The 20,033-nt window shown below is 41.8% G+C and overlaps 1 long non-coding RNA gene across 1 annotated transcript; it reads right to left on the minus strand.

Moving 5' to 3' along the window:
• Window positions 1-12,790: 12,790 nt before the first annotated feature.
• LOC141165904 (uncharacterized) lies at window positions 12,791-13,312 on the minus strand. The gene is made up of 3 exons (XR_012251220.1): window positions 13,175-13,312; window positions 12,930-13,077; window positions 12,791-12,849 (listed from the first exon to the last, which is right to left on the minus strand). It is a non-coding gene; the product is annotated as an uncharacterized lncRNA (long non-coding RNA).
• Window positions 13,313-20,033: the final 6,721 nt, after the last annotated feature.

Raw genomic sequence — 20,033 nt, forward strand, 5'->3', positions numbered from 1 at the left:
TGGCAGGGTTTGAAAGGGAAGGAGCGCCATTTGACTTTTTGAATGTAAAATTTGTTTGAATAATTAGCGGACGCCGTGTCACATTTGGGGAGCCCCTAATGTGCCTAAACAGTGGAAACCCCCCACAAGTGCCACCATTTTGGAAACTATACCCCTTAGGGAACTTATCTAGATGTGTGGTGAGCACCTTGCACCCCCAGCTGCTTCACAGAAGTTTATAATATTGAGCCGTAAAAATAACATTTTCACATTTTTCCCATAAAAAATGTTTTTCATTCCCTAATTTTGCATTATCATAAGGGTAACAGGATAAATTGCACCATGAAATTTGTTGTGCAATTTCTCCTGAACACGCCGATACCCCATATGTGGAGGCAAATTACTGTTTAGGCACATGGCAGGGTTTGAAAGGGAAGGAGCGCCATTTGACTTTTTGAATGTAAAATTTGTTTGAATAATTAGCGGACGCCGTGTCACATTTGGGGAGCCCCTAATGTGCCTAAACAGTGGAAACCCCCCACAAGTGCCACCATTTTGGAAACTATACCCCTTAGGGAACTTATCTAGATGTGTGGTGAGCACCTTGCACCCCCAGCTGCTTCACAGAAGTTTATAATATTGAGCCGTAAAAATAACATTTTCACATTTTTCCCATAAAAAATGTTTTTCATTCCCTAATTTTGCATTATCATAAGGGTAACAGGATAAATTGCACCATGAAATTTGTTGTGCAATTTCTCCTGAACACGCCGATACCCCATATGTGGAGGCAAATTACTGTTTGGGCACATGGCAGGGTTTGAAAGGGAAGGAGCGCCATTTGACTTTTTGAATGTAAAATTTGTTTGAATAATTAGCGGACGCCGTGTCACATTTGGGGAGCCCCTAATGTGCCTAAACAGTGGAAACCCCCCACAAGTGCCACCATTTTGGAAACTATACCCCTTAGGGAACTTATCTAGATGTGTGGTGAGCACCTTGCACCCCCAGCTGCTTCACAGAAGTTTATAATATTGAGCCGTAAAAATAAAATTTTCACATTTTTCCCATAAAAAATGTTTTTCATTCCCTAATTTTGCATTATCATAAGGGTAACAGGATAAATTGCACCATGAAATTTGTTGTACAATTTCTCCTGAGTACGCCGATACCCCATATGTGGGGGAAAACCACTGCTTTGGTGTACGGCAGGGTTCGGAAGAGAAAGAAGCGCTATGTTGGCTGGGATAGGCAGCAGACACCATGTCACATTTGAAGAGTCGCTGACATGCCAAAACAGCAGAAACTCCCACAAGTGACCCCATTTTGTAAACTACACCTCTCAAGGAATTCATCTAGGGAAGTAGTGAGCATTTTTTAATTTTTAAATTTATACCATTGGGCAGTGAAAAAAGCATAATTATATTTTTACCACAAAAAAATGTTTTACCCTCAGATTTTACATTTTCACACAGGGCAATGGGTAAAAATGGTGCCGAAATGTGTCACACAATTTCTTCTAAAAGTGTCAATACCCCATATGTGGCTGTATCGTACCACTTAGCCATACGGTGAGATTTGAGGGGGAAGGAGCGCTATTTGACAATTGGAGAACAAATTATTGTAGAATAGGCATTTGGATTTGGGAGCACAAAATTTTCTGAATTTCTTTTGGGGGGCAAGGACCATTTTGCTTTTCCAGAGCCTTTCTGCTACCAGTAACTTGGAAGTCCCTTATATTTTTAACAGATGATGGACCTGAGTGGGGACTAGCTTTTTTTGAGGACTGAGTTGAAGCTTTTATTGGGAACATTTTACGTAACATTTATCCGGCGCTCTAGGCTGAGCACTTACATCGGGGTTTCCATCTAATTTTCCAAGTGATGTAATTCAGATGAAACCCCTGCAGGATCCATTCACTGTAATGAGGCAGCAGAGTTACTCTGGACTCCGTCTGGCCTCTGTTTAGTGGTGTCCTTTTTTTCAGAAGTGCACAAAACTGTGGCCAACCGCACTTTTATGCACGCCTAAAACAAATGACACCGTGGGATCCCAGGCTAGACGGCATCCACAGTGGCCTATATCTGCCTCATTACAGGGAATCTTCCATCATGGGTTCTGGCTGAATCACGTATTTCAGAGATTTACACGGAAACTCTGGTGTAAGTGCTCAGCGCAGAGCACAGGATAAATGTGAGCAGAGCCTTACTGGGATCTTTGGGAGACATAATAAACAAATCAGTAGCAGGTGAATAATATTTGTTTTATTTATTTTTTATGCCGTTCCTAGTGTGATATAACTGATTAGATTACTTTATTCTTCGGGTCGGTGCGATTACAGAGATACCAGATTTATATCGGGTTTTTATGACTGACAGCTGTCACACACTAAAATACGCTTTTCTTGCAAAATCTAGTTTTTGCATCACCATATTTTGAGAGCTATAATTTTTCCATATTTCGGCCGATAGAGTCATGTGATGGCTTGTTTTTTGCGGGACGAGTTGAAATTTTTATTGGAACCATTTTTGGGCACGTGACATTTTTTGATCGCTTTCTATTCCGTTTTTTGGGAGGTAAAGTTAACAAAAACAAACACTTCAGGAATTGTTTTTTGAGGTTTTTTTTATGCCGTTCTGCGTGTGGTAAAAGTGATCAGGCAGCGTTATTCTTCGGGTCAGTACGTTTACAGCGATACTACACTTACTGTATTTTTTTCATGTTTTGGCGCTTTTACACAATAAAACAATTTTATAGAAAAAAAATATTTTTTTTGCATTGCTTTATTCTGAGCGCTATAACTTTTTTATTTTTTGGCTGATGGAGCTGTATGGCGGCTTTTTTTTGCGGAACAAGATGACGTTTTCAGTGGTACCATTTTTATTTCTATTCTGCTTTTTGATCGCATTTTTTTCCACTTTTTGTTTGGCGATATGATGAAAAAGCATATTTTTTTGCTTCGTTTTTTATTTATTTTTATTACGGTGTGCACAGAAGGAGTTAATTAGTGTGACAGTTTTATAGCTCGGGTTGTTTCGGACGCGGCGATACCAAATATGTGTACTTTTTTTGGTTTTGTAATAATTTACGGATTTATTGGTTTAATATTTTATTTATTTATTTTTATTTATTTTGTGATTTTTTTTTTTAATAGTTTAAAAACTTTTTTTTACTTTTTTTTAGATTTTTACTTAGTCCCTGTATGGGACATTAATTTTTATTTTTCTGATCACTGATCTCATGTAATGTAATACACATATATTACATTATATGAGATCTTCACTGACTGTTTCAGTCAGAGTCTCCTGTCTGACTTCAGCTACATACAGGCTGAAGTCAGACAGGAAGGACACCATATATGGCAGAGCTGGAGGCGGTCATGTGACCTCCAGCTGCCATAGCAACCCCAGGTCCTCAAACGAAACGGAGGTCTTCGGAGGTAAGTAAGACGACCCCCTCTCTTCCTGCTGTCTCCTATATGCCGTGATCACTATAGATCACAGCATATAGAAGACAGCAAAGGGTTAACATCACTGGGACCTGATCTAATCAGGTCCCGATGATGTACCCTGTCAGAGCTAACGCTCTGCACCGGAATCGCAGTGCTTGCAGGACCCTGGGGGTCCTGAGCACTGCGAGACCACCCACCGTTTTTAAACGTCGGCACTGCACAGAGCCCGGCAAGCGCCGACGTTTATCTACAGTGGGCGGTCGGGAACCGGTTAATCTTCAATATTTGAATGAGGCCCTCGAGTTGTTGCCTTCAAGGGTGTATGGATGACCCTCCTTATAATTTTTCCTGGCTTTGCACTGTGTGCAGAGCTTTTATGAGTGTAGAAGTACCACAACTACACTTTCTTAATTTTTATTTATGAGACACTCCATTTGATGCACCACGCACTGATGTCATCATGCGGTGAATAGCAGTGACGGCTAAAGGCCAGCGGCCTTTAAATTTCACTGCTATGCGCTGCACACCGATATCAGTGCGCGGCCTCTGATGGGTCGGCAGCTATGTTAAAGAGACCATGCCGTTATAAAGCCGCAAGAGGATGCTGCCGGGGGAGCACAGGAAGGTGAGAATAATTTGTATTTACTATGTGATGGGCAGGGTAGGGAGAGGACATAGTGGCCCAGGATGGGGGAGGGTTACATAGAGGCCCAGGATATGAGGGGGGATACATAGAGTCCCTGGATTTTGGGGGACACATAGGGGCCCAGGATTTGGAGGGGAATACATAGGGGCTCAGAAAGGGGGATACATAGAGGCCCAGGATGGGGGATATTATTAAATAAAGGGGGCCAGGATGGGTGATCATTAAAGTATGGAGGCCAGAATGAGGTACGTACATTATTAGTTTTTGGCGGCAAGTGGGGACATAATTACTGGAGGGGCCAATTAAGGGACATTACTGCTGTAATATAATTTACTTTTGAGGATACTGTCTTCCATGGAGGAATAAAAGGGAGGCCCTGTTACTGTGCATGGCGGCACTGTCGCTTTTTTTCTTCATCTAACGTATCTGATGTAGTGTAGAAATTGGGGAGGAAAAAGTGGGGAATGTGCTCTAGAAGTGATCAGCTATAGATATTTGTGTCTTATTTTCTGCAGAGACGAGTCCTGGATGGAAGAAGTGATAGTGTTCTGTGCCAGATAAAGAAGAAAAGCGAAGATGAAGGACTTCAACTTAAGACGTCACTGGTGAGTCAGTTTATTACACGTACACTGACACTATACACTAAATAGTATATACAGAGCTCCTGTGTATAATGTCACTGATGATTCCTGTATTACTTATACACTGCCACTATATACAGAGCTCCTGTGTATAGTATCACTGATGATCACTGTATTACCTGTATACTATATACAGAGCTCCTGTGTATAATGTCACTGGTGATCACTGTATTACCTGTATACTATGCACATGGGAGCTGTGTGCATAGTGTCAGTGAACAGGTAACAGTGATCACCAGTGACATAATGCACAGGAGCTCTGTATATAGTGTACAGGTAATACCGTGATCACCAGTGACATACACAGGAGCTCTGTATATAGTGTCACTGTACAGGTAATACAGTGATCACTAGTGACATTATACACAGGAGCTTTGTATATGATATATTGCATACAGGTAACACAGTGATTAGCACTAACCATATACACAGGAGCTCTGTACATAGTGCAATGTCACTGGAGATCACTGTATTACCTGTACATTGATACTATATACAGAGCTCCTGTGTATAGTATCACTGATGATCACTGTATTACCTGTATACTATATACAGAGCTCCTGTGTATAATGTCACTGGTGATCACTGTATTACCTGTATACTATGCACATGGGAGCTGTGTGCATAGTGTCAGTGAACAGGTAACAGTGATCACCAGTGACATAATGCACAGGAGCTCTGTATATAGTGTACAGGTAATACCGTGATCACCAGTGACATACACAGGAGCTCTGTATATAGTGTCACTGTACAGGTAATACAGTGATCACTAGTGACATTATACACAGGAGCTTTGTATATGATATATTGCATACAGGTAACACAGTGATTAGCACTAACCATATACACAGGAGCTCTGTACATAGTGCAATGTCACTGGAGATCACTGTATTACCTGTACATTGATACTATATACAGAGCTCCTGTGTATAATGTCACAAGTGGTAATATTTGTGTTATTAGTATTGTGGTTTTTAGTCATGATTATTATTGTAGTATTAGTCGGTCACTATGTGGTGGTAATGTGATCTAGTCATGATGTGGCGGTATTTGTTCCTTGTATGTAGTATTATTCGGTCACTATGTGTTGGTAATATGTGATCTGGTCATGGCATGGCAGTATTTGTCTCCTGTATGTGGTATTATTCGGTCACTATGTGGTGGTAATATGTGAACTGGTCATGGTGGGGTGATATTTGTTCTTTGTATGTGGTATTATTCGGTAACTATGTGGTGGTAATATGTGGTGTGATCATGGTGTGGCACTATTTCTCTCTTGTTTGTGGTATTACTGGTCTTGACATAGTGGATTATGTTGTGTATGGAGGTCATTTGTTCTCTCTGATATTAATAAGGGGAAGATTCTTTATTTCCAATAGATATTAATTACTTGGACGTTTAACTCTTTCCAGTCCTGTGTCTATTACACAGTAGCAAATATGCACTTAGAGGTTCTCCGGTGAAAACAAGTAATCGCCTATCCTAAGGCCATGTTCACCCGTTCAGTATTTGGTCAGTATTTTACATCAGTATTTGTAAGCCAAAACCAGGAATGGATGGTAAATGCAGAAGAGGTGACATGTTTTTTTATTATACTTTTCCACTGATTGTTCCACTCCTGATTTTGGCTTACAAGCAAGAATAATTCTTATACCAAAACCAAAAGGAAAACTGGAGCTTGTTAAAAGTTATAGGCCTATTTCACTCATCAACACGGACATCAAAAATTTATTCTAAAATCATCGCCAATAGATTAAAGAAATTATTGCCAAAAATTATTAACAACGACCAGTTAGGCTTTATTGAGGGTCGCCAATCATCAGATGGCACTAGGAGGGCTATAAACATCGTCAGCATTATGAGCTCTTCGAAAGTTTCTTCTCTGATCATCACTCTTGACGCTGAGAAGGCCTTCGACCAAATTAATTGGAATTACCTGAAGGCAACTTTACTAAAATTCGGCTTTAATAACAAAATTATATCTAAAATAATCGCCTTATACTTTGAACCTAGTGCGAAAATATATGCCAACAATCATTTGTCTACATCTGTTCCTATATCCAATGGCACCAAACAAGGATGTCCTCTCTCTCCAAATCTTTTCCCTATTGCAATGGAGCCATTAACTCAAAAAATCAGAGATAACCCCAACATTAAAGGTATTAAAATTCCAAATCGTCATTTAAAGATTGGTCTATTTGCAGACGACATGTTGTTGTCCTTGAGAGATCCATTTGTCTCTATTAATGAATCTATTAATGAATCTCAAATTTTGTTGAATTCCTTCTTTAGAGCCTCGTACTTTAAAATTAATGCAGAAAAACCTAACATATTACACTTTAACATGGACATTTCATTGACAAAGAACATAAAAAATATTTCTTCTTAGAATTGGATTGATGACCATATTTCATACTTGGGGATTTTCTTCACAAGGAATCTTAATACAACTGTGACATTTAATATGAACATGATTACTGATACTACCGTTAAAGATTTGAACAATTTAAGCAAATCTGGACTAACCTGGTTTGGGAAAATAATGCCATTTAAAATGTTCACCCTTCCAAATTTTTTTTACATCTTTAGAGCCATGTACCTTTTAATCCCCCTTACTTTTATCACGAAATTGCAATCTATGCTTAATAACTCTATTTGGAATGACAAAAAAGCAAGGATAGCAAGAGGTATCCTATGGAAAAACAAATCTAGAGGCAGTCTGGGCCTTCCAAATTTATCCTGTTATTACTTCTCCATTCTTATAAAACAAAGTAAGACCTGGTTAGTAGATGATTCATCGAATGCTTGGTTGGTAATGGAAATATTTAAAAATAAAAATCTTTCTCTTAAAGAACTACTCATTAAACATTTAATCAATCCAGCGTTGCCAGAACCTCTTAATCCCATCATTAGAGCCACTATCCTAGCATGGAAAAAATTAGCAAAATCCAATAAAACAATATCTAAATTTGTAAATAAACACCAATAAACCATTTGGGCCCGGTTAGAATTCAATAACACCAATATACTTAAAGCAACAATCAATTACATGGCCTGAGTTAAAAATTGCCAAGACTTTATTGAAAACATGTACAAGACAAAAATGCTCAGAATAAAAACAAGGCACACCACAGATGACGAAAAGGTGGGAGCCTGGACCAAAATAATGTATGAAGTAACCACTATATTAATCGTGTGGCTCCCATAGGTAAATATACAACATCAAATATATGGAATAATAGAACTTAACATGTTTGAGCAGCATTAAATGCACAAATGGCTAAACACATATAAAGAGATAATGAATATAAGTACATAAATGCACAGCATGGTTGCATCAAAACATAAACATATATATAGGTAAGTATGAATACATAACCATTCTGTGCACAATATCCAATTGGAGCTGCATATATGTGTAAGAAAAAACCTATATAAACTGCCCAGTATAACCATGGAAGTAGTAAAAAATAGATATATTTACCAAGGAGCGTAGGTTAGAGGTCCAGGCACCCACCACACACCCGACGTGCGTTTCGCACAGGAAATGCTTCGTCCACCTCCTTGTAGGGTTTTTTGGAAAAATACTCGATTTTCCATTGACTCCCATTATACTCATTACTCAGAACAAGCACTCGAGCAATAGGAATTATTTAGTTCGAGTGATGAACATCGGAGCATTTTAGAGCTCGCTCATCCCTACTTGTAACCCTTCTAACTTCCTAACAAAAAAATGTTTCAAAAATGATGATTTATAGTAGATATGGGGTAAATGTTATTTATTAACTATTTTGTATGATATAACTCTGGTTTAAGGGCATAAAACATAAAAATTAAAAGTTAAAAATTGCTAAATTTTTACCAAAATTCCTATATTTTCAGAAATAAATGCAAAAAATATTGACCTAAATTTACTATTAACCCCTTTGCAACCCTGGGATTTTCCGTTTTTGCATTTTCGTTTTTTGCTCCCCTTGTTCCCAGAGCCATAGCGTTTTTATTTTTTGGTCAATATGGCCATGTGAGGGCTTATTTTTTGCGGAATGAGTTGTACTTTTGAACACCATTACTGGTTTTACCATATCGTGTACAGGAAAACAGTAAAAAAAATCCAAGTGAGGTGAAATTGCAAAAAAGTGCAATAAAACAGAAGGTTTTTTTAAATTTTTTTTACCATGTTCACTGAATGCTAAAACTGACCTGCCATTTTTATTCTCCATGTCATTACGAGTTCATAGACACCAAATATGTATAGGTTCTTTTTTATTTAAGGCTATGTGCCCACGTTGCATTTATGAAGCAGAAAATTTCTGCAACATTTCTGCATGTCCCTTGCCAGAAAATCGCGTGCGTTTTTTGGTCGCGTTTTTGATGCGTTTTTGACGCGTTTTTGTATGCGGATATTACATGCGTTTTTGTAAGCTTATTTCATGCGTTTTTGAGCACAAATAAAGTTATTGAAAAAAAAAAAAAAAAAGATGGAAATCCTGATGTCATTTCCTAGTTCAACCCCTCTTCACCATTTTGTTTTTTGCAAAAGACAGTATGCCACAGGAATTGCAGCCCCTGCGGGTCAGCAGACCATGCCTAAACCTTCTGCTAATGACTTGCTTAAATCTCCTGCACTACAACGTTGAGCAGGTAATATAAACTAAGTTTTTTTGGGGTACATTATTTTTATGTAGTGTGTGTACTAACCTATTATTGTTCTATAGGAGCGTTTAAGGAGGAGAAGACGACCAAAAAAAATTTGGGTGCACCCTATCTTGCAGGAGCGGACGGACAAGGGCCACTTTAATGTTCTCTACCAGGATTTAAGGAGGTAAGATATATGTGAAGAAAGTATAATGTCACCCGTCTATGCTGTTTTTTTAAGGTTTTGTTTGTATACTATGTTACAAAATTATCTTTTAATATTTTTTTTTTTCTCTGTTTACTATAGTTTTCCTGAAAAATTTAAACAGTTCTGCCGTCTGAACATTATTGCATTTGATCGGCTGCTGAGCCTTATGTCTCCTGACCTGGACTTCCAAGACACTGTAATGCGAAGGGCCATCTCTGCTGAGGAAAGGCTGCTCATCACCTTGCGGTAAGTTGAATGTTGATTTATATGTACCTGGTTTTGTTCGCCACCCTGCGGTGATGGCTGGTGTACCTGGTTTTGTTACCCTGTGGTGATGGCTCCACTGTGTCTGTCTTTGTGTACATATTTTTGGCTTGACCATGAGATCACCATGCACAGAGATCAGATTGAAAAGGTCACTGATGTGTAAACTCTAGAGCAAACATCGTAGGCAAACACAGACACAAAGTCAAAACACATTATAAATTGATATGTGTGAACTCAAGAGAAAACAAAAGATGACCAAAAAAGATTGAAAATGTGGAGCCCCCCCCCCCCCCAAAAAAAAACGCGCCCATTGTTGGAATAGTTTTTTGTAATAAAGACCTTAATTTTTTAAAAGATGAATCAATAATGGATAATTACTGTTGGCTTGTATTTCTTTTTATGGCTTTTCTAATTATCTATTTTTCCTTTTCAGATTTTTGGCCACAGGAGAGAGCTATACATCACTGCACCTCCAATTTAGGGTTGGTAAATCCACCATTTCCAGAATTGTCAGGTGCACATGTACCGTCATCTGGCAGAAGTTGCAGCCCATCGTGATGCCTTCTCCAACCGAGGAGACTTGGCTGCAGGTCGCAGCAGGCTTTCAAACTGTGGCCAATTTCCCAAACTGCATTGGTGCTGTCGATGGCAAACATGTGAGAGTTCAGCAGCCACCACAATCAGGATCACGCTTCTTTAATTATAAGAAATTTTTTTCTGTGGTCCTGATGGCGGTGGCTGATGCACATTTCAAATTTGTTGCCATTGACGTTGGTGCTTATGGCAGTACTGGGGACTCTCGGGTGTTTCGATCATCACAGATTGGGCTGCAAATTCTTCAAGATGGCGTAACGCTCCCAGCCCCAAGACCTTTGCCGGGTTCCACACATCCAGTTCCTTTTGTGATGGTATCGGATGAGGCATTTCCCTTACAGACCAACCTGCTGCGCCCATACCCACGAAGGGCACTGAATGCCCGGCGGAGGATTTTCAATTATCGGCTGAGTCGTGCACGCAGATATGTGGAATGCACCTTCGGAATCATCTGTAGTCAGTGGAGGATCTTTCACACTGCCATCCAGTTGGATACGGAGACCGTTGACACTGTAATTAAGGCATGCTGTGTACTCCACAACTATGCTCGTGAGTACAGCACCAAGCAAGATGAGGAGTCACAGCTATCTGAATTAATTCCAGTTGTCAACTCCGGTCAGGGAAGGCCATCCAACTCTGGTGCCAGGGTGCGAGAAACCTTCGCTGACTACTTCATGAGTCCTGAAGGTGCCGTGCACTGGCAATACTCCTGTGCTGGTGTTGAGCAGCCTGACCAGCAGAGAAGATCTGATGAACAATAAAAGAAGAACTTCCTCCTTTTTTTTTAAATAAAAATGTAAAAAAAAATGTTTCTAAAAAAAATAAATTTTGGTTAAACTTAAATTTGTCTAAAATATTTCTTGAATTGCAACCTTCTACATTTTGTTTTCCGACAATACGTCAACGCAAAAGTGAACAACCCACAAAGACCAGAGCCTGTAAATTGGCATTACTACCTAGAGCGCTCTTCACAAGTACTGTCTGCTAAAGTCAACCCTCACCATTGTTATTTGCTTGCGCTAAGAACAGAACTAGCAAATAACAGTGTTGAGAGTAGTATTCATCCAAAAAATAGTTGTGGTCCAAAATATCAAAGTATATTTCTAATTTAAAAACGACTGTATACAGCCGACCACATACGTAGATTAGTTTGAACAAATTTCAAAAATGTAGAGTTCCTCTGACCTGCGCTATGGTGAGCGCAGATCAGGGGAACACTTTTTCATTACAACCCAATCCAACCACATATACACTTGAAAAGAAAAATTAACAGATAGTTTAAATAATTTTTTTAATACGTAATATAGAATAACTGTAAAAAACTTTTTAAAAACACAAAACAACAAACTTCTAGAAAATTTAATCGGACAAACATTGCCCATAACTTGGGAAGAAATTACACACTGTGTACAGCACACCTGTCCTGTAATCAGTTTTGGGCCCTAAAATACGGGAAGCACCTGTAGGTTGTTTAATTATATAAAAAGAAAGACCTTTTCTTACAGTCCCCTACGCCTGATGCCTGGTATAGGTGACCATAAGAAAAGGTCTTTGTTAATTGTCTGATTCTCTAAAATATTGTGTATCTATCGACCTACAGGTGCTGTCTGTATTTGCTAGGGTCCAAAAATGCTGACAGGGAGGGGTAAAATTTTTTAACTACAAGTTTTGAAGGTCTTCTTCAAAGCTGTACCCAGGAAACATTTCTTGAGAAAAAGTAGAGTTGGGGGATGGTCCTCTGACAAATGATGATGCACCATGAGCCATTTGCCGACCATAACTTGGTTGCATATCTTCTGGACGGTATGCTGCAGCAACCTGCCCAAAACGCTGGGTTGCAGCTGCTGGTCGTGGTGGAGGCACACTGGGTTTGAAACAATTAAATATTCCGCATACTACGGCTGGGGGCAAGGGCATAACTGCTGCCTCTTCAATTGCCATGACCATAGCGCCTGCTGCAGTCATGTACATGTTCTGCCTATCTCGTGGCAGAGATCTGATGCGGGCAGCTTGGGCTGAGCAAAATTTATCGATGGCATCTTCCTGGGATGCCCTTTCCACAAGGCTGAGGGTTCGATTTGTGAGTGCTTCAAGCACAATAGTCCCACCCCCGTGGCTGTTGGCCTTTTTTTTGCCCGCCTTTCTCGATGCCACGAGATGAGCAGAACCAGACCCCCTCCCAGTGGGCCTCAAAACATCACCAGCAGAGCTTCCAGCGTCACTTGGAGCAGGAGCAGGAGAATCAGTCACCAAACCCGTCCCGATGTCCGCTGGATTGGACAAAGAATGTGAGGGACAACCAGATGCTGAAGATGCCGAAGCAGATGGATCCGGTGAGGAAAGCTGGAAAAAGTCCTCGGATTCTTCCTCTGCTTGCTCTGTGTTTGTGTCCTCTTCTGCTGTTGGGGCCATGATGTTTCCTTCAGTTCTGTATATAATAAAAGGTAAATCCCAATGTAAATACAACATTTTTGGAAACATTTCAATTAATATGTTTTGGGAATTTACCTCCGCAAACTCCTACTGGTTAGTATGAAGGCCAGCTCGTCCGCAAAAGGAAATTTTCTTTTTTTTGGTGATGAGCCACTTTGCACCGACTGGTGATACTTCACCAGCCGGTCGGTGACCGATCTCCACCGATTTTTAATATCATACACTGCAATGACACAACCAAAACAATTTATGAACTGCTTTAACACCAAAAAGTGCAATTATAAATAGATATAAAAATAAGTGTAAAAATCAAAACTTACTAATTTCCTCTTGGGCATCACGTTCCGCATTCACCCACTGGGGATACATTTGGCTCAACACAGAGGCCCAGGCGTCTTTTTTCTTCTGCTTGTCTTTGTAGTCAGGACTAGCTCGGTCCCATATTTCGGGATATTTTTCAATCTACAGTGAATAATAACGTGTGTGAATATTATTTTAAAAACAAAATGGAGGAATAAAAGATTAACCCCAAAAAAATAATTAAACATATGGAGATATGTACGCACACACACCAACACTAACCCCTCACCTATATTGTACGGTTCTTTCACACGTCAATCTCCGGGACGAGTGTTGATGCCATTTTCCACACACAGCGGAGACCCACACACAGACCCATTGCAAAGCATGCTCGGTCACACTTATCTGTACTAACGTGGATATGTGGACGTGAGAAATCAACCTTACAGCGTATGCAGGAGCTTTCAGTGAATGAACCTACATACACTGTACAATAATCTTTCACTTTAATAAAATCTTTTAACCCAAAAAAATAAGTGGGCTCACACATAGTTTTAATAACTAGCAAAGGGAAAGCAGACGGTTGTTGGCTGATGTTATAGTCTGTGAAGTAGCCAATAACCATGGACCCTTCCTTTGCTATTAATACCAGGCCGCAGCAGTTAGCTTAGCCTTTACTGGCTACTATATAGGAAGCCCCCCCAAAAAAAAAGTGACATGGGGTCCCCCTATAAATTGTAGCCAGCAAAGGCTAGCCACTTTGCCTTTTCTGGCTACTATATATGAAGACCCCCCCCAAAAAAGTGACATGGGGTCCCCCTATAAATTGTAGCCAGCAAAGGCTAGCCACTTTGCCTTTTCTGGCTACTATTTATGAAGACCCCCCCAAAAAAAAGTGACATGGGGTCCCCCTATAAATTGTAGCCAGCAAAGGCTAGCCACTTTGCCTTTTCTGGCTACTATATATGAAGACCCCCCCCAAAAAAGTGACATGGGGTCCCTCTATAAATTGTAGCCAGCAAAGGCTAGCCACTTTGCCTTTTCTGGCTACTATATATGAAGACCCCCCCCAAAAAAAGTGACATGGGGTCCCCCTATAAATTGTAGCCAGCAAAGGCTAGCCACTTTGCCTTTTCTGGCTACTAGCTACTATATATGAAGACCCCCCCCAAAAAAAGTGACATGGGGTCCCCCTATAAATTGTAGCCAGCAAAGGCTAGCCACTTTGCCTTTTCTGGCTACTATTTATGAAGACCCCCCCAAAAAAAAGTGACATGGGGTCCCCCTATAAATTGTAGCCAGCAAAGGCTAGCCGCTTTGCCTTTTCTGGCTACTATATAAGAAGACCCCCCCCAAAAAAATGACATGGGGTCCCCCTATAAATTGTAGCCAGCAAAGGCTAGCCACTTTGCCTTTTCTGGCTACTATATATGAAGACCCCCCCAAAAAAAGTGACATGGGGTCCCCCTATAAATTGTAGCCAGCAAAGGCTAGCCACTTTGCCTTTTCTGGCTACTATTTATGAAGACCCCCCCCAAAAAAAGTGACATGGGGTCCCCCTATAAATTGTAGCCAGCAAAGGCTAGCCACTTTGCCTTTTCTGGCTACTATATATGAAGACCCCCCCCAAAAAAAGTGACATGGGGTCCCCCTATAAATTGTAGCCAGCAAAGGCTAGCCGCTTTGCCTTTTCTGGCTACTATATAAGAAGACCCCCCCAAAAAAAATGACATGGGGTCCCCCTATAAATTGTAGCCAGCAAAGGCTAGGCGGACAGCTGCGACCTGATATTAATAGCCTAGAAAGGGGCCATGGTTATAGGCCCCCTCCCAGGCTATAATATCAGCCCTCAGCTGCCCCAGATTTGGCGCATCATATTTGTGCGCCAAATCTGGCACTTAGCCTCGCTCTTCCACGCTGCCCTGGTGCGGTGGCAGGGGGTAATAGTGGTGGGGTTCATGTCAGCGCCAGTGACATGAAGCCCAGGTTAGTAATGATGGGCGTCAATAAGACACCCCCATTACTAACCTACAAAGTGTTAAAAAGAAAAAAGACAAACACCCAGAAAAAAATAATTTATTTGAAATAAAACACAATTTTATTTAATTCTAATTTTACTAAAAAAAAAAAAATAGTTACCTGTCCACGTTCCTGCGCTGATCTCCCATGCACAGCTGTCACATCTGGAGATGTGACAGCTGTCATGGCTGCTGTAAGCTCACACTGCCGGGAACACGTCCGCTCCCAGCAGCATGAGCCCCTGACTGAGGTCACCGGAGTGCATTCAGTCAGCGCTGCTCCGGTGACCTCCTTTACAGCCCTGTTGTACCGTGGGAATTTCTCACGATACAGCGGGGCCGTAAAGCAGCTAACCGGAGCAGCGCTGCCTGAACTCCGGCGAACCCGTTCATTTTAGCGGCGGCAGCGGTTCAGAGCGGTCACATTCTATGTGGCTGCTCTGAACTGGAGATCATCGTGGGACACTCGTGGACTACTACGGAGGGGTAAGGATAAGGTTGTGGTTTATTATTTTAGATTTTATTACAGGAGATCGATGGCTTCGGGGAATTAGGTGTCTAGGTGAGTATAGGTGTAGTTTTTTATTTTTTACTTTATTTTAGGTGGCGATCGGCGGGGACAGGTAATGTATGAACTAATTTATTTTAGGTAACCACTGGCCACCAATGAAAAAAAAGGGGGCAGTAGATTACATATTATTGGGGCCAATAAACAAAAAACTTTAATAATGATAGCACCCCCCCCAAAAAAAAAAAAAAAATAGGGGGGGGGGATAGGGTCAATAATATATGGAGGCACATATGGGGGCTATTAAATTTAATTTTGGGGCACATTTTACAGCAGGATCAGTCTGATGGGAACTACTGCTCCCATCGAGCTGATCCTGCTGGCAGGAGTGGACGGGGGACAGACATAGGCCGATGGGAGTAGTAGTGTCACATCGGCCTATGTCTGCCTGCTGACACCCGCGCACACAGACCCCACACAGACCCCACACAGACACATACAGACCACATACACACCACACAGACACATACAGACACTTACCACACTAATCATGAATCCCACGTTGACATTCATCCGCTTGTACCATCCCACGTTAGCAGCCATGATCCTGAGAGACGGGAATATTATGGGATTCTCGTCTTCCTGGATTATGGGATGCTCATGGGATGGATGGATGGAACGCCCAATTGTGACGTCACTTCCTATTTGCTGCGGTTTTGAGGTACAAGACCGCAGCAAATGCGCTTCACTTCCGCAATTATTTTTACATATTTGCGGATTTGAAGCGGCCCAATGCAAGTCAATGGCGGCGATTACGCCGCGCTTCCGCAAAATTAAATGACATGCTGCGGATTTTTCCGCGGAGCATAAACGCAGCGGAAAAAACCGCAGCGTGAGTATTGACAGTGCGGCTTCTCATTGAGGACCATGGGGGGCGGATTACCAAGCGTTTTTGGAGCGTTTATGCTGCGGAAATTCCGCAGCATATACGCTTGAAAAATGCTACGTGGGTGACGCGCCCCTGGGCCTGCTGTGTCGTGCGGCATCGCGCGCACGGGGGCTTACCCGGAGCCGGATCAGATGGGGGTAGTAGTCTCGTGGCGGTGACCCGGTCCGTGCCCAGGGAGTCAAACTGAGCGGCAGTCTTTAGCAGTAGATGTTAGAATGTTCGACTACGCCACCCGTTGAATGCGGCTATGAAGCCGCCGCTGCAGGGCAGACCGCTGAGGCCGGTGGTAAGGTTGTGCAGCGTAGCTGGTAGAACCCCCAACGGGAGGGGTATGACCTCAGGGCAGCAGATGTGGAAGATAGTGGTAGTGATGGTGCAGCAAGGAAGCTCAGAGACGTGTGGTGCAGTTTCAAGGCTTTTACTCACAGGTGTTGCTCCGGTCACTTCGGCCAGCAGTGACCACCCGAGCTGTGCTGCGTCCACCAGGTGCGGGACTCGGCCAACCCCCAGGCAGTTCCAGAGCGTGGTCCCAAGCTCCCCTCTATTCCTTCCTACGGGCCGTCCTCACCAGGGACCCACCTTTGTCCGGCTCCCTCGGGTCTTTTGGTGGCGAAACCTTTCCCGGCTTCCCTGACCCTATGCGTGGTTTGCCTTCCTGGTGGATATGGTGATGGGTCGCGCCAAAACTTGTCCACGACCTCCGGTTCCTGGCTAAGGATGTTTAGCCTCTACCAGTTTGGGATCCGGTACTCTCTTCTGCCAACCCTTCACCCGTTAACTTGTTCTCTTGTGGGATCTCAGGGTTCCCTCTATTCTTATGTCTCTGGGCCTTTCTTGGTGTTTCTGTTCCTCCTCTCTGTGCTTCAGGCTTGGCTCTGGAGCTGGGCCCAGACGGAGCCACAGCTCCCCCTCAGCCCTGTCTGGCTGAGCTCCTCTCTGAACAGACCCTCCTCTGAACAGGACCCTGTCTAAAGATGGTGCCCACCTCTTATACTCCCTCTGACACCCGAGCCCAGGTGACTAGCACCCAATGGGCTCCTTCCTATGCCCAGAGTCCCTCCCCTGACTGCTCCTACACTACTGGGATGTTCCTCCCCCCCTCCCACTCCAGCCAGGGACAGACGCTGTCGTACCTGCACATCTATCTGGTGGGAGTACCGTTGTTCTGTCCCCCGGAAATGGGATGAGTGTAGTGCATGCAACTAACTGAGCTCGGTCCCACACTCCATCCTTACCCGGGAGTGGAATACCACACCTCTGGTTTGAGGTGCAATACCCCTGTAGCAGCCGAGTCCTCGGGGTGCTACATGGGCACACAGCCTAAGTGGTGAAAAAAAATTCCAAAGTTTGCTAAAAAAAAAAAAATGGTGCCATTTTTCAAGACCCGTAGCATCTCCATTTTTCGGAATCTGGGGCCGGGTGAGGGCTTATTTTTCTGTGCGCCGAGCTGAAGTTTTTATTGATACCATTTTGGGGTAGATCCGATTTTTTGATCGCCCGTTATTGCATTTTGTTGCAATGTTGTGGAGACCAAAAAACGTAATTCTAGCGTTTAGAATTTTTTTCTTGTTCTGCCGTTTACCGATCGGTTTACTTCTTTTTTTTATATTGATAGATCTGGCGATTCTGAACACGGCGATACCAAAAATATGAATGTGTTTTTATTTTTTAAATTATTCTATTTTGAATGGGGCGAAAGGGGGGTGATTTAAACTTTTATATTTTTTTAATATTTAAAAAAAAAAAAATGTTTTCACTTTTTGCTTGCTTATACACTGTGTTCCAAATTATTATGCAAATAATATTTTCTCAGATTTTCCCAAATTACCTATATGAATTGCAGTCATTGTAATTTTCCAGTCAAATAACTATTAGAGTACAATTGAAAGGTTTTTGTACAAACTGCCTATGATAACAGTATATTTTTAAAAAAAGAAAAAACTCAAACTGCACTCAAAATGCATGTTCCAAATTATTATGCACAGCAGAGGTTTCAACCTTTTCATTTTAATAAAGAACAAAAAAATGGTCATTTTTGAAATTATAAGCATTAGCAGGTTATTACAAACTGAAATCAAACAGTTTTCAACTCAAAACTTTATTCTAGGTGATGTTACATTTGCACATAGGACCGCTTGTTCGAAAGGAGCTTCTGAACTCTCTCGTCCATTGAATTTGTCAGGTTTTGGATGGTTTCTGCTTTAATTGTTTTGCATGAGGACAGAATACCCTCCTAGAGCTGTTGTTTAGATGTGAACTGCCTCCCGCCATCACAGACACTCCTTTTGATGATGCTACAGAGGTTCTCAATGGGGTTGAGGTCAGGGGAGCATGGGTGCCACACCATAAGTTTGTCCCCTTTTATGCGCATAGCAGCCAGAGATGCAGATGTGTTATGTGCAGCATGAGATGGGGCATTATCATGCATGAAAATGATCTTGCTGCAGAATGCACGGTTCTTCTTCTTGAACCATGGAAGGAAGTGCTGTTTGAGAAACTCAACATACATTATGGAGTTCATCTTTACCCCTTCAGGGATCCTAAAAGGGCCGACAATCTCTCTCCCCATGATTCCAGCCCAAAACATTACTCCACCTCCTCCTTGTTAGCGCCGTAGCCGTGTTTGCATGGGGTGTCCATCAACCAGCCATTCTCCACTCCATCCATCTGGACCATCAAGATCATTTCATGCATGATAATGCCCCGTCTCATGCTGCACATAACACATCTGCATCTCTGGCTGCTATGGGCATAAAAGGGGACAAACTTATGGTGTGGCACCCATGCTCCCCTGACCTCAACCCCATTGAGAACCTCTGTAGCATCATCAAAAGGAGTGTCTATGATGGCGGGAGGCAGTTCACATCTAAGCAACAGCTCTGGGAGGGTATTCTGTCCTCATGCAAAACAATTAAAGCAGAAACCATCCAAAACCTGACAAATTCAATGGACGAGAGAGTTCAGAAGCTCCTTTCGAACAAGGGGTCCGATGTGCAAATGTAACATCACCTAGAATAAAGTTTTGAGTTGAAAACTGTTTGATTTCAGTTTGTAATAACCTGCTAATGCTTATAATTTCAAAAATGACCATTTTTTGTTCTTTATTAAAATGAAAAGGTTGAAAACTCTGCTGTGCATAATAATTTGGAACATGCATTTTGAGTGCAGTTTGAGTTTTTTCTTTTTTTAAAAATATACTGTTATCATAGGCAGTTTGTACAAAAACCTTTCAATTGTACTCTAATAGTTATTTGACTGGAAAATTACAATGACTGCAATTCATATAGGTAATTTGGGAAAATCTGAGAAAATATTATTTGCATAATAATTTGGAACACAGTGTATAGTCTCCATAGGAGACTAGAAGCTGCAATTACCTGATCGCCTCTGCTACATAGAGGTGA

Source organism: Phyllobates terribilis, unplaced genomic scaffold, assembly GCF_046119375.1.
Source record: "Phyllobates terribilis strain yellow unplaced genomic scaffold, ASM4611937v1 Scaffold_1__5_contigs__length_1240528914, whole genome shotgun sequence".
NCBI lineage: Eukaryota > Metazoa > Chordata > Amphibia > Anura > Dendrobatidae > Phyllobates > Phyllobates terribilis.